Source organism: Rhinolophus hipposideros, assembly GCF_964194185.1.
Source record: "Rhinolophus hipposideros genome assembly, chromosome: 21".
NCBI classification, from domain to species: domain Eukaryota; kingdom Metazoa; phylum Chordata; class Mammalia; order Chiroptera; family Rhinolophidae; genus Rhinolophus; species Rhinolophus hipposideros.
In genome coordinates this window covers 9,784,689-9,797,678 of record NC_138067.1, presented here as the reverse complement: position 1 = coordinate 9,797,678, position 12,990 = coordinate 9,784,689, and the positions used below count along the sequence as shown (strand labels likewise).

The 12,990-nt window shown below is 55.1% G+C and overlaps 1 protein-coding gene across 1 annotated transcript in view; it reads right to left on the bottom strand.

Annotated features, from left to right (window-relative positions):
* CPNE2 (copine 2) overlaps window positions 1-9,468 on the bottom strand; it is a 44,203-nt gene extending 34,735 nt beyond the window's left edge. The window contains exon 1 of the mRNA XM_081032294.1: window positions 8,860-9,468. The gene's annotated coding sequence lies outside the window, so the exon portion shown is untranslated. The remainder of the gene's footprint in view (window positions 1-8,859) is intronic.
* Window positions 9,469-12,990: the final 3,522 nt, after the last annotated feature.

Sequence of the window (12,990 nt, the reverse complement as noted above, 5' to 3'; positions counted from 1 at the left end):
AAATCCTCCCCAGGCCAACAGAGCCCCACATGACCTGATCGCACCTCATGCCACCTTCCCCCTCGCTCCCTCCATTCCCGTTACACTGGCCTCCTTCTGTTCCACAAACATGTTAACCTCTGCCCTGCCTCAGGGCCTTTGCACTTGTTATCCCCTCTGCCAGAAATGCTTTTCTTCACATGACAGGTTTAGTTGTCAGCTTACTGTCATCTGCTCAGAGGCCTTCCTTGGTCACTCCAGCTAACGTGATCTCATTCTCAGCCCCATGCTGTCTCCTTCACATACCATTGCAATGTTCATTCATTTTTACTTAGTGTATTGTCTGTCTGCCCCCCTAGAATGCAAATGCCATGAGGCAGGGATCACCACTGTGTTCCTAGCACATAGTGAGTGCTGAATACATATGTGCGAAGTGAATGAGGGAGGGTGGGAACCCACCAGGCAAGCTCTTTAGTCTGCAGTCCCAGAGAAATCACAAAGCTGTTTCTCAAACCCTGGGCCCTCATGACTCCTCCAAAGGCCAGCACGAAGGGCTCATGTCCCACTTCACAGGGTGGAAACTGAGGCCCCAGAAGGGGCAATGGTTTTTCTAAGCCAAGGAAGGATGGTGCTGAGGTCGGGACCCAGAGCTACGCGATTCCATCTTTCCTGCCCACCATTGGCCCCCACGGCTCAGGACCCAGGAACCGGGCTGTGCATCCCACCCAGTCAAAGAGGGCCTACTGTGGGGAAGAGGTGCTGAGGCGGCTGGGAGGACCCCCTCCTCAAAGGTGGCAGTGATGGGGAGCCATGAACGGGCAGGCACAGGAAGACAGACAGTGGAGGGCCGGGGAGATGGCTGGGGGGGACCCCTGGAGACTCAGACAGAGCAGAGAGAGGCGGGAAGGCAAAGGGCAGGGTCAATGTGGTCCCCACTCCACAGATTCTCAACTGGTGGAGACTACGGGGACAAGTGGGGCGACCTATCAAAACTGGGGGGCATCATGTGCCATCTGAAAAAGCATGTTCAACTTGGTATTTGGAAAAATGAAAAAAACATTGTTTTCAGCAGCAACTGTAGGAAGTACTGCTTTACCAAGTCCTGTTGGTGGCAGTGCCAGGGACCGGGCCCTCTGTCGGTGCCTTGCGGTTAGGAGTGCAGACTCTGGACTCAGGCGGCAGGGGTCTGACTCCCGTGCTCTGCTTACCTGCTGTGTGACCTCAGACAAAGGTCCCCTCTGTACCATGGGAACCGTAAGAGTGCTTTGGGGTGGGGGGGGTGGGGGCAGCATTATGAGGATTACGTGAGGCAAAGCGCCTAGAAAGACACCATGTGGCCTGTGCTGTTATCAGCGATTCTTGCTGGATGGGGCAAGGAGAGCAGATCAAAACATCGGGAGATGTGTGAAGTTCATGGTTTAAATGAAGGGGGCAAGGAGTTAAAGCTGGTGGAGAAATATGGCTCTAGACCCCCCTTCTCAGCTGGCACACAGCACAGGGATCCCAAAGGAGACCAAGGTGATAGAGGGTGGCCCACGGAGGGAATAACGGGCTCAGGTGGCTCACCCACATGCCACCTAAGGTGCTACACTCTGGGGCGGGGTCTCCGGGACCCTGGGGTCTAACCACTGACTGCAGAGGCTCAGCCCTAGGCTCTCACTGCTCCAAGTGTGGTTTCCAGAGGGCTGGCCTCAGCCTCTCCTGGGATCTTGTTAGAAATGCAGCATCCTGAGCCCCCACCAGACCCACTCAGAGTCGCTAGAGTGGCACGTACCAGCCTGTGTTTGAATGAGCCCCCTGGTGGTTCCGGGGTGGGCTCAAGTCCACACAAATCCACAGAGCTCTGAGTTTGTAACTCTGGCCTAGATGGTAACACTCTGTTAACCGGAACCCTCGGCTAACCAGAAGCCAGGTCCCTACTGGTGCTGATGGCTGCGGTTTACTCAACCTGCAGCATTGCAACATGTCTTGAATGCACCCAGATCTACGTTGCCTCCTTCACCCCATTTCCCAGATGAGAAGATCCAGGAAGGCAAATGGCAACTGTATTAGGATTCTCCAGAAGAAACAGAACCAATTGGATATCTAGCTGTCTGTCTGTCTATCTATCTGTCTGTCTGTCTGTCTGTCTATCTATCTACCTATCTACAGAGAGATATTTTTTAAGGAATTGGCTCCTGGGATTGTGGTGTCTGGAAAGCCTGAAATCTATAAGGCAAGAGGGAAGGCTGGAAATTCAGGTGACAGTTGATATTGCAGTTTGATTCTGAAATCTGCACGGCAAGTCAAGCAGCCAGAACTAGGCAAGGTTTCTGTATTGCAATCTTGGGGATCAAATTCCTTCTTGGAGAAATTTTAGTCTTTGCTTTTTTTTTTACAAATTTTTAAAATTTTTATTGGGGAATATTAGGGAATAGCACGCCCCTTCAAGGCCCATCAGCTCCAAGTCGTGGTCCTTCAATCTAGTTGTGGAGGGCGCAGCTCAGCTCCAAGTCCAGTCACGGTTTTCCATCTTAGTTGCAGGGGGCGTAGAACTGGCAACCTTGTGGCCAAGAGCTCAGACTCTAACCAACTGAGCCATCCAGCTGCCCCTAGTCTTTGCTTTTAAGGCCTTCAACTGACTGGATGAGGCCCATCCACATAATGGAGGGTAATCTGCTTTAATAAAAGCCTACTGTTTAAATGTTAATCTCATCCAAACACTATACGGCTGTATCAGACTGATGTTTAACCAAACAACTGGTCACCATCACCCAGCCAAGCTGACACATGAAACTAAGCATCACTGCAAACCCCAGCTCCTAGAAGACGTGCCATGGGGCACGTTTCTGTTTCTCTACCTGACTGCTGCTAACATATGTTTTTGGTTTGTGAACAATCATTGAGTTGTACACGTGGGAAGTCCGCTCTATGTTGTATGTTATACTTCAATAAAATGTTAAAAACAACTTCGGGATTCCTCTACAAAGCCCGTCCTGCGCTCCCGGCCCTTGGGGACACATTTACATTGTCACTGTACTATCACTGCTGGCTTAGGGAATGTCACCTTCAGTTGAGCCTAAAGATGGGACCAAATCTTATTTTCATGTCTTGTTCCCAGCACAGAGAGGCATAGAACGGGAGCTCGACAAGCGTTTGGGGAAAGTGAGGAGGGGTGAGAAGGTGAAGGGAAAAGGATCTGAGGTATCTTGGAACTGTAGAAGCTCGGGACGACAGATTCACAGAATTCCAGGATTTGGGGATTCTGGAATTTTGGAATCATGGGTTCTTGGAATCTCTGGAGCTAAAAGGCTTTAATGGTTATCTGGTCCCACCTTCCAGCCACACATGAACCCCAGCCATGCCCTCATCACCTCATCATCCCACAGCCCTGGTTCTCTGTGGGGCGGAGAGGGGTCTAGTCCAAGCTGCTCATACTCCCTGGGGCCCTCCTTGCACACCCACTGCTGCACTGGCTCCTGCCAGGCGCCACACAGCCCCCAGAGAACAGGCTGGTGCTCTTGTCAAGGTGGGAGGCGGCATATCGACACAAATCACTTACTACCTTAGCTAAGGCACTGGCTGCTGCGCTCGGAAGACACTGCACTCCCGACAGGCAGCCAGGCCATTATGGGGATAAATATAGATGCATTGAGAGGAGGCTGCGGCGGGGGCTGGTCCGGATGCCCCTGGCTTCTAGCAGACCACTACGGAGGGAGGCTCTTCTCTATAGCCCCCACCTAGTCACTAAGTTCTGCCCCTGAGGGAGGTGGCTCCCTCAGGACCCCCCAGGTACCTGGTTCAGCTCAGCCCTGTTCAGAGGGTTTGGCCTGGGGTCTCCCCAGGCTTCTGCCCAACAGGCTGAGAGGTGGCCTCCCCCTCCCCCCAAGGGAGACCAGGCACTGGATTCAGTACTGCTTCTGCCACTGCCTCCTCCCTTCTAGCCTCAGCTCTTTCATCCGTAAAGGAAGGGGCTGGTAATGCTTTGCCCCGCTGCCTCCCAGGAAGCACGACGGGGATGGGCAGGGATGTGCTCTGAGAGGCGGAAAGTACTTTGGGGGCCTTGGGATGGGTCTGGCCAGGCTCATCGGGTGGACCACGCTAATGGAGGATGGAGGCATGGTGACAGTGAGCACTGGCCAAAGGCGTTCCAGCCTGGCTTCATTCAGCCTCGGGGACTGGAGCGTAGCCCTGGGGCCCTACCCTGTGGTGCCCATGCCCACCCAGAGGACTTACCATGGGGAGGATTAGGAGACAGGCTCCCAACTCTCTGCGCGAACTCCCGCAGGTCCCTTTCCCTGTCTCTGCCCATTTCCCTACCTGTCAACGGCTTGGGTTCCTTCCAGCCTCGGGGAGTCTACAAACGCCCCTCAGTCTTTCCTGGGCTGCTCTGGGCTCCCTGCCCCAAGCTCCCACCCAGAACTTCTGGGCTGATAGGGCCTGAAAGCCATCTGGACTCACCTTGTACCTGAATCCCTCGTGGGTTCTGACAGTGGCCGGGCAGCCTCTGCTCACAGCCCCCTGCACAGGGGGCTCTCCCAGCCTTTTGCTAATGGCTTCCAGCAGGTTGGAGGCTTTGATGCTGCCCTCTCCATACCCTGCCACACTGAAAAGGCACCCACCTGCCACTCTCATCCAGACAGTGGGGAGGGGCCTCTTTAAGCCTCAGCACCCCAGGCAAGAAGCCCACACCCAGGAACTCAGGCCCTCCTTGGCAAGTCCTTCTGACCAAGGACAGCACCATCCGCTCTTCAGCTCCTGGTCTCAGCACCCAGGAGTGCGTCCTATGTACCTCGCCCATCCTGAGGTTCAGGTCATTCCATCTGGGCCTCTCTGCAACCCAGGGCATGGGTCCTACACTATCCCCCCATTTTACAGGTCAGAGAACTGAGGCACAGAGATGTTATGTAACCTGCCTGTTAGAGGTGGAATTGTGTCCACCTCCAAGATATGTTGGAGTCCTAACTCCCAGTACCTCAGAATGTGATCTTATTTGGAAACAGAGTGATTGCAGATGTAATTAAGATGAGGTCGTCCTGGAGTCGATGGGCCCTTCATCCCACATGACTGAGGTCCTTATGAGAGGACGTGTGACGACACAGAAGAGAAAGACAGCCGCAAGAAGGCAGGGATTGGAGTGTCGCTGCCATAAGGCGAGGGATACCTACAGCTGCCAAAAGCTGGAAGAGGCAAGGAAGCGCGTTTCCCTAGAGTCTTTAGAGGGCACATGGCTCTGCCAACACCGTGAATTTGGGCTTCCAGCCTCCAGGACTGTGAGAGACTACATTTCTATTGTTTTAAACCATCCGGCTTGTGGTATTTTGTTACAGTAGCCCAGGGAAACGAATACACTGCCCAATAGTGTATTCACTCAGCTTGTCCATGGCAAACCGGAGCTCGACACCAGGTAGCTTGGCTGCCCATCTCTACTGTGCTCTTACCCAGCACATGGCTCCCCTCCCAGGGGGCCACAGGGGTGTGACTCAGAAACACTGTTGGGGCCCAACAGGAGCGGGGAGTTGGACAGCATCATCTGCTGGAAGCTGAGCACACTTTCTTCTGTGTCATGGGGATGGGACAGCCAGGGCACAGTGGGCAGGCCAGAGGCCCCCAGTTCCTAACGAGACACAAGAGCCCCCAAAGGAGACAGAGCTGAGTCCTGGGGAGAATCGGGTCCTGGAATAGGCTAATCATGTTCTCACCGGAGGGCCTTAGCGTGTGCCGTTTCCTCTGCCAGGGGCACTCCTCCCGCCTTCATTCATTCAAAAAGATTTGCTAAGCACACGCTGGGCACTAGGCAGGCTGAGATACAGCCGTGAAGGAACTACCAACGCCATAAATGAACGTCTTAGCTCGAATGTCTCTGCCTCCTCCTCGAGAATCCTCCCTGACCCCCACACACTGCCCCCCATCACAATCACTTCAACCAGCTTCATTCCCTTTATGGCATTTTCCACTCTCTGAAGTCTTCCTGCCTCTTTTTTCATTTGCTCTCTCTGTCCCCCCCACTCCACTTGGAGCTCCACAGCTGTACCCCCAGCCTCAGCACAGCCTGGCCCAGAGAAGCTGCTCAATTAACATTTGCTGAGTGACGGAATGATTGATGGCTGCAAGATGACAGAAGCCTTCCTGGAAGGTAGGGTCCCAAAGCCACAGGTGGAAGAGGAGTCACAACATCTGTGCACAGCCCTCTTCAGTGTACATGCCCTTTCAGAGCTGCCTTAAGCACCCCCTGAAGAAAGCAGTGGGGAGAGCTCCTGGTCTAAAGATCTCCGTTTTCCAGATGCAGAAACTGAGGTCGGAGGAGTTCAGAGACTTGGTCACACAGGGAATGGGTGATTCTCCCCAGGACACCTATTCCCTGGGTAGGCAGACATGACAACAGGCGATGCCCCACCCAGGGCGGCAGCCACCATCTCCGCCCCTCCCAGCCTCCAGTCCTTCAGTGCCAGGTGCCACCTTCTCCCAGCCACACACTTTTCCTGGTCCCCCAGGTCAGCACGTAGCCCTCCTCCATCGGCGAGTCCACTGCCCTCTGACGGCCTTCCAGCACTCGGCATGGGGAGACAGGGATCCCTCCTTTCTGAGGGATCCACCCCCTTTCTGAGGCCATATTCTCCAAAGCAGAGGGGCTGGACTCCTGAAGTGATTGCCCCTGACTCAGCAGCCCCTGTAAGGATGAGCTGAAGGGAGCGGGAAGGAGACCACGATCAGCCAGACTAGCCGAGTGGAGGGGGTTCTCAGCAGGGGGCCTTACCTGGCAACAACTCTCCCTGCTCAGACAAAAGTGGGGAAATTTTTAAAAGAATATTGGTATTTTCTGTCACTCCTTAGAGCCCTGGGAGGCCAGCCGAAGGAGGGGAAATGGGAACACCCACCGAGCTACCATTCCCCCTGGTGTTCTCCTCTCTGCTCAGGACCCTGCCCCTGGAAAAGCCCAGAAGTCGGACATTTGGATTCTGAGGTTCATCTCTCCAAGGAGGAGGCACGAGAGGGAAGAGCAGGCGGGCCTGAGAAAACTCCCAGCAGGAATCCTGAATGCAGTTACCCACATCAGGGGTACTAATCTTCCCGTGAACAATGACACTGATTTGTCGTGGGTTCTGAGCACTTATCGTGGACCAGTCACAGTGCTGGCAAGGGAACCCTTTGTCATCTAATTTAATTCTCACAACCACGTACCTTTAAAGAACTACACAAGCACCCTAAAAGATTATAGAGGTATAGAGCATTGTTCTCACTACTTTACGGACACAGAAACTGCGGTTCTCTCCTGACCCTCTTCTTAAGTCCTCACGTTTTTCATTCTCATGGTCTCTGGGAGGGAGGTCTCTTCAAACGCTACCAGAGATACCTTACTTGCAGCTCATGAAATACATCCCACTTTGCAGAACACGTGTCCCCCCGGTCCCCTGGTTCCAGCCTCCCAGCAGCTCTGTAAACTGGATGGTGTCATACTTTGCTTCATTTTATGGATGGAAAAACCCCGAAGCCCAAGGGTTGACAGGCACACAGACAGGAAGTGGCAGAGGGTCAGAAAAACCCATGTGTCCACATTCTTAGCCCCAGGTTCTTTCCATGAAGAAACTTGCCTGGGTGACCCCCCTCCCATGCCGACCAGCTTTGTCGCCTGCCTGCTTGGGGCAGTGCCAGCACTCACTGGGTCACTGGGCTTGGTGCCAGAGTGATTGCAATAGAACCTCTCCTTTCTGTTTGCTCCTAGCCTCCAGGTGCACAGGCCCATTTTACAGATGAGGACCACAGCTCAGAGGCAGGGTATCAGTGGGGAAGGCAGGGCCGGGCACTGCTGGCTGGGTGTTCAGACCAAGGTCTCCCAAAGCTCCCTATGGGGCCGGCCACAGACAGGCTGCAGGCCCAAAGTTACAACTAGGCTCCTCCCCCCAATTACTGAAGCTGTGGGTGCCCCAAGGAACAGAAAAAGCCACCCCCCGCCTTAGTAACAGCCCACAGACCTAGGAGGAAAAAACTAAGTGCAGACAAAACAAAGGGCCGCTCAGATGATTCTCCAGGATCTCTTGCCCTTGTCACTCCCCGCAGTACAGCAGCAAGATGAACCCTCAACTGGCTACCAGAGCCCCGGGTTCCACTACCACTGGTGACCCTGGGCAAATCATAGCCCCCTTTGAAGGAGTTCCTTCCCCAAAGGAGGGCTTGTGGAACTGGGAGGTGGGAGAGGGAGTCTGGAGGATGGTGTGGGAAGAGAAGGGGAGAGTAAGACCCCTACATTTTCAGAGAGGCAGCGTTGCGAAGGAGGGGGGGGGCAGGAAGGAAGAGCCTTTTCCTCTCTCAATGCCCCCCAGCCCCAAACACACAGGTGCCAGACAGCTTTGGTGAAAAAAACTAGTTTGCAAACACACTCTGACTTCTGGGAAGCTGCCCAGCTCCACTCCCTCTCTTCGTCCCCGCTTCCGGGGCAGTTCCCTGAGGTGGGGGGTTGCGGCTGGGGGGGGAGCTGGGTATGGGGACGAGGAGAGGGCCACGCCTGTCAGGAGCCAGCCCGACCTCAAGTCTTCAGCAGCTGCTATCGTGGCGGGGACTCCACCTTCCGGACACCCGCAGGCTCCTCAGGAAGGTAGGAAGGTTCCCCAAAACAGCTGGATTCAGATTGGCGAGGGCGCGACCTACCTCCCGCACCCCGCCCGCTACCCACCCCCCGCAGTCCGGGTGAAGCCGGAGCGCCCCCGAGTGGCGGGGTCGGAGCTGAGTCACCCGAACGCCGGAGTCCGGGTGTGCGCGGGTGGCGGGGGCTTGGGGTGCCACAGTCCCCCGAGGCGGACCCCAGCTTTCTTCCAGCCCCCCAGAAGCCGAGCCCCAAGGCCGAACTTGAGCATTCGCGCCAGGGTACCTCTCCCGCCCCGGGCCTGCCCGGGCCCCACTCACCGCGGGTCCCGGGGGTGCCGCCGCGCTCACGGCGTGGCTGCCGCTCCCCGCGCTCCGGGCCGCCGGGGCATTCCCGGGCTCTCCCCTGCTCGGCCGGGCCCGCGGGCGCGGGACGGGCTCAGGGCGCTGCCCGCGCGGCCATGGCCAGCTCGCGTGCGCTCCCAGCCTCTCGGGGGCCGGTCCTCCTCCCGGGCCGGGCGGCGGGCGGTGGCGGCGGCTCGGGCTCCTCCCCGCGGCCGAGGGGGGGCGCGGGCGTGGGGAGGGAAGTGAGGAGGCGAGGCCGCGCTTCCTGGAGGGGCGAGCGCTCCTAAGGCGCGGGGCGGGGGCGCTGTCCCGCCCGCCGCCCGCGGCTCCTCGCCCGCGGCTGGCGCGCCCTGGCTCTCCCGGCTTTCAGCGCCTGGGGCGCCCGAATGTTCGAGACCGAAATCCTAGGGGCCGCACGTTCGAGGCGATTCCAAGGGTCCGATCGTGCCAGGCTGCGACTCCTCCGATCGGAACGCCGCTGCCTCGCACCCTCCCCGGGCTGGCTTCGCCGGAGCCGCGGGCGCCTTCGAGTTCCTAGCACGGTGCGCTCAGGGCCACCGACGCGGGAACCGTGGGGTAGGCTCCGCCGGGGCCTTTGGGGCCCCAGGGCGCCGCCCGCGGCCGCGACTCCCAGGGCTGACCGGCTCAGCGCTGCGTGCGCCCTCGGGGATGCACTACAGGGCTTGGTTCTGGGCCGTATTGGGCAACACTGGGACGGCAGTGTTGTGCTCGCTCTCTCTCTCTCTCTCTCTCTCTCTCTCTCTCTCTCTCTCACCGATAATGCAAGAGCTCGGCATTTTCTTGTCACCAGAGGCTGGGAAAATTACACGTATTTCACTGACAAAGACGATAAGATAAAGACAATTTGAACAGTGCCTGGGGCTAGTCAGCGAGAGGGCAATTAGGCGAGTCCTTAAGGCCCTGGAGCTGAAACTCCTCCTTTTGCAAAGGTCTTTTCCCTAGGAGAGGCACCAATTGTTAAGAAATGCGTCTATCGCTGGGCGCTCTTGCTGTAGACCACTCAAAGGTATTTATGTGCCCCCCCCCCCCGCAAATCCAGTGTTTCAGACAACCGAGCCTCATTTAATCAGATTGTGGGGGACGGAGTTGTCCAGAAGATCTCAAGGCCATATCCACAGCCTTTGGCCCTGGGGGACTCTGAGACTTAAGGCACAGCGCTTGGGTTGTGGGATTTCCATTTCAGGCAGGTGAGGGTTAACTGGGAGATTCACACCGCAGCCGGCAACCTCCCTCCACATCTGAGTCATAGGCATTTTGCAGCCTTAGAGGGGTGGCCACCAAAAAACCCCAGGGCTCTGAGCTTTGTTCTCTGCCCTACTGTCTCCCATCCGTCCTTCCTTTCTCCAAACTCTCTATATCTTTCTTCCACCCAAAGCCCTCAAAGTCCGCATTCTAGCTGTGGGGCAAGCCAATCAATCTATGGCGTTTTTTTAGACCCAGCTCCAGTCCCACTTCCTTCAGGAAGTGGTGCCTGGTTGATGTGGGGTGTGTGTGTGTGTAGAATCCCTCTCCTCAATTTGCTCCAGAGCAGGAGTCCCTCCCCTCAACTTGCTCACCTCCCCCTGGGGCAAGACCATGACCCAGGCAATGATATTACAGGATAAAAAGTACAAAGGTTGGAGGCAGGGTGGCACCAAGACCCAACTCAGCCAGTGTGGTCAGTGAGGCTTCTTCTAAGAGACCTGAGGATGAGGTAGTTGGCCCTGGGGAAGAAGATCGCTGGCCAAGGGGACAGAATACAAAGGCCAGAGTTCACCAATAGGTATCTACCCAAGGGAAAGAGAAACATGTCCACACAAAAACTTGTGCAGGAGTGTTCATTGCAGCATGATTCAGGATAGCCCAAAAGTGAAAACAACCCGAATGTTCATTAATAAATGAAAGGATAAACAAAATGTAGTCTATCCATACAATGGCATATTATTCAGCCATAGAAAGGTCTGCTGTACATGCAATATGGATGAACGTTTAAGACATCACGCTAAGTGAAAGAAGCCAGTCGCAAAAGACCAAGTATTGTATGATTCCATTTATGTAAAATGTCCAGACTAGACAAATCCATAGAGACCGAAAGCAGATTAGTGGTTGCTTGGAGCTGGAGGAGAGAATGGGGAGTGATTGCCATTGGTACAGGGTTTCTTTGGAGAGGGGGTTGATTAAAAATATTCTGCAATTATTGTAGTGATGGTTGTACAAAACTGTAGATATTCTCGAAACCACTGACTTGTATACTTTAAAGGGGAGAACGTGATAGTATGTGAATTACACCTCAATAAAGCTGTCCTAAAAAAATAGTCAGGGATCAGGAGAGCCCAGAGGTCACAGTTGATTAAGGTCAAGGGTTCCATCAGTTGATTCTACACTCTGTCCTCAATCCACACATGACATAAGGCTGCTACTGCAAAATGTCTTTCCTCACACTGGGAGAGACCTCTCTGCACAAGCAGGAGGCCTGAATTTCTCTAAATAGGCCTATATACATGAGAGAGAGAGGGAGAGAGAGAAAGAGAGAGAGAGAGAGAGAGAGAGAGAGGGAGGCAGGGAGGGAGGGAGGGAGGGAGGGAGGGAGGGAGGGAGGGAGGGAGGGAGGGGAGGGGAGGGGAGGGGAGGGAGGGAGGGAGGGAAGCGCCTGCCATCTGGGGGTTTATTTGCATAGTCCAGGCTATCTGGACAAACAGATCAGAATAACCAGAGCTGCCTATACACTTCAGTGTGCTTGTAAATTTAAGACACTTGAAGGAGCACCTTCTGTGTACCAGGCCCTGGCTAGCCTCAGGGTTGTGTAAGGGAGGAGAGGATAGAGGGTGATCCAGTTATAGAACACACATCACCCCAAACCTATTATTTCTCATAGTTCTGGGGGCCAGCTGGGCTCAGCTAGGGCAGTTCTTGCTCAGGATTTCTCAAACAGTAGCATCAGACCACGACAGAGGCTGGAGATATCTAGAAGACTTTCTCACACATATGTCTGGAATCGGTGCCGGCTATCAGCTGGGACCTCGGCTGGAACACCTACCATGACCGTTCCATGTGGCCTGGGCATCCATGTAGCATGGCAGATGGGTTCCCAGAGTGAGCATCCCAAGAGAATGAGGTGGAAACATTATATTTTAAAGGACCTAGCTTTGCAAGTCACATAATGTCACTACTGCTATAGTCTCCACTCCAGAGACCCTGCCTCTCTGTGAGAAGAGTGTTAACTGTCACATTGTAGAAAGAGCAGGTGGGATGGGAGATACTGTGGTGGCCATTTTGGAAAACACCATCTGCCAGGAGGGGTTGATATGGAGATATCCCCTTAAGGACTTCGCTGTTAGAGGTGGGCGTGGCTGACTCCAGTATCAAACCTCAGACATAGAGTCTGGGCCCCGGGTTTGACTCCCAGCCACTCCAATTACTGCCTGGGTGAAATCACTCATTCCTCTGGGCCTCAGTTTCCTCCTCTGTAAGATGGAAGGATAGATTTCATACCTGCTTCACGGATGATTGTGGGAATTCAATGAGACCCTAATGTGGCTAGCATGGCACCAGGCATGGCTAGACACCAGGACTAGTGTGTTGTTATTGCCATTTTTAAGTTCCAGGGTTTCAGTTACTCCAACAGAAGGATGTCCCCTTCCAGGGTCAGGATGGCCAGGCCCCACCCTCAACCCCTCCATCAGCCCCAACCTTGTACTGGAGATTGTTGTGTGAGGGTGAGGACTAAGGCCCTGGCCCAGCAGACGAATGCTTCTAACCTAGGTGACTCAACCGGGGACTCCGTTGGCCTTTGTTCTCTAGGGAAGCCTCTTTTGTCGCCTTCTCCTCAGGGCAAAGGTTGATTTCTGGGCAGCCAGGCAGGGCAGTGGCTTGTGTGGGATGAACAAAAAGTGTGGCTTCCAAAGGCCAAAGATGAAGGAGGACACCAGCTCTGGGGCCTGAGAGACACATGGGGTGCTTCATGAGGTGTCTGGCCCGTTGGGAGGAAGACCAGCTATCCCCGGAAGATCAGCAGCCCAACCCAAACCAGCCACTGGAAGGTCTTTTCCAGGGAGCTCCAGCTGTGTCCAAAGGGCGTGTCCAGCTCCAGCTGGGGCCATCACCCTC